Below are 2,171 nucleotides of genomic sequence, written 5' to 3' on the forward strand. Positions count from 1 at the left end.
CCACCAAAGCTCGCTCTAATAGATCATCTAATAATAATAACCTAAGATCAGACTTTTGGTCTATAATGGATATAGAAGACAACTCCTCATATATAGCTAGCAGTTTTAGTGCTTGTATACATCAAAAACCTCCACTTTATCATGCACCCTCATAGTCATCTTCCCTGCTCCTACATCAATAAGTGACTTCCCTATTGATAGAAGTAGGCATCCCAAAATAAATAGAACAACCAGATCAACATCAAAATTAAGAATAACAAAATCTATTGGAAAAATTAGTAATCCCACTTGAACTAAGATATCTTCAATAATTCCATCTAGCTTAGCAAGGAACCTGCCAGTCAACTACAAAACAATGGTCATGGGTTTGGGACTTCCAAGACCCATCTTTCGAAACCAAGATGTAGGTAGGAGATTGATGCTAGCTCCCAAGTCACATAATCCATGGGCATTAATGACCTGCCTAATAGTGATCTGCAATGTAAAACTACCTGGATCCTTTGGCTTCGTGAGTAGTTTATTTTGGATATTTGATGTGCACTCCTCAGTAAGTGCAAATGTAACATACTCTTTCAACTAGTTCCTACAGGTATTTTGTATATTTTGGAACACTCTGTAGAATATCAACAAAAGAAAGATTTACATTAACCTTCTTTAGAAGATTCAAAAATTTCTTGTAGCTTGTCTCCTCTTGGTGCTTTCACTGTCTTTGAGGAATGGTTAAAGGTAGAGTCTTCTTGTCCACTTGAATTCCATCACCTCCAATTTTTTCTTTAACCCCTTTCTCCTCATTAGCTTTAGGATCATCATTAGTGGCCGTACGACTAACCTACTTAGGAATCACCTTCTTTAACTGCAACCCACTCCTTGTTGTGATGTATTTACCTAATTTATATTTGCCTCTGTATCGCTAAGTAAGCCTCCCTGAGGTCTAGTGTTTTGCGCTCCTGCAATCTAACCGAGTTTCAACTCCAAATTCCTAGTAATCAACTTCTAAGTCTTTATATCTTCCTATTGACTTTATATATCTGATGCCATCTATTTCGAAGAAGTTAGAAGTTGCTTCAACATCTCCTTTATATTTGTCGTTTGAGTAGTGGCTAGATTATTTTGAACCTACTGCTGCTGTTGATTTTGTGGCACTTACCCTTTAAACTGATTATTATTTTGTGCTTGATTTCCACCCCATGAGAAATTGGGATGATTTCTCCAGTTGGGAATATAGGTGTTACCAAAATTCTATTATCCCAAATGATTCACATTCCCCATATAATTAACAGAATCTGGATTAACTGCACAAGTATCTGTTGTGTGCTCATTACTTCCACAAAACTCACACCAAGAATTTACCTATTAGATTGCCTTAGTTGTAGCTTCTACTTGCTGAACCTCCAACTTCATGCTATTAAACTGAGTGAGCATCTGATTTTGCATTGCTGCAAGTTAAGCTGATAAATCAGTGAACTGATCTACCTCGGATACACTTGTAACCTTCTTAGGAGCACTCGTCGAGTCAGCATGCCATTCAGGGTTCCCTTATAAAATCCTATTCAACATTGTGTATAGTTTATCATAAGTCTTCAGAAGAGCTTGCTTACCTGCTGCGGAATCCAAGAGAATCTTGGTATTTGGCTCTAACCCCTCAATGAAAGTATGAACAAGAACATCATTGGACTAATGATGGTGAGGGCAATTTTTGAGCATACTTTAAATATCTCCCAAGCTTTGTAAACATTCTCTTCTTCTTTCCGTCTAAAACTCAGAATCTCACTTCTCAAACGTGCAGTCTTCCCTGATGGAAAGAATTAAATAAGGAACGTTCAAGCTAGATCTTCCCAAAAAGTAATAGAGAGTGGTGGTTCAGAATGAAACCACCTCTTCGCTTCCCCAATTAAAGAAAAGGGGAAGAGAGTCAGTTTGACATAATTAGTATTCATCGCTACAGGAATGTAGGTATCACTTATTTCCAATAAGGTATGTATGTACTACTGTGGGTCTTTATGTGAAAATTTGGCAAATTACCCAGCTGAATTCAGCAACAGCATCATATTCTGCTTTAATTCAAATCAACCACTTGGCTTGGGCTTTCAAATACTATTAGTCACATGGTTCATGAGTGGGATTTCCATACCACGAATAGGTCTAGCAGCTTCTTGAGCAGGATCAGCTGG

General features: G+C 37.7%; 1 non-coding gene across 1 annotated transcript; it reads left to right on the plus strand.

Annotated features, from left to right (window-relative positions):
- The first annotated feature begins 1,675 nt into the window (after positions 1–1,675).
- LOC124899793 lies at positions 1,676–1,781 on the plus strand. Its single transcript, XR_007057357.1, has one exon. It is a non-coding gene; the product is annotated as a small nucleolar RNA R71 (small nucleolar RNA).
- Positions 1,782–2,171: the final 390 nt, after the last annotated feature.

The sequence above is a fragment of the Capsicum annuum genome, chromosome 6, assembly GCF_002878395.1.
Source record: "Capsicum annuum cultivar UCD-10X-F1 chromosome 6, UCD10Xv1.1, whole genome shotgun sequence".
Classification (NCBI taxonomy): Eukaryota; Viridiplantae; Streptophyta; class Magnoliopsida; order Solanales; family Solanaceae; genus Capsicum; species Capsicum annuum.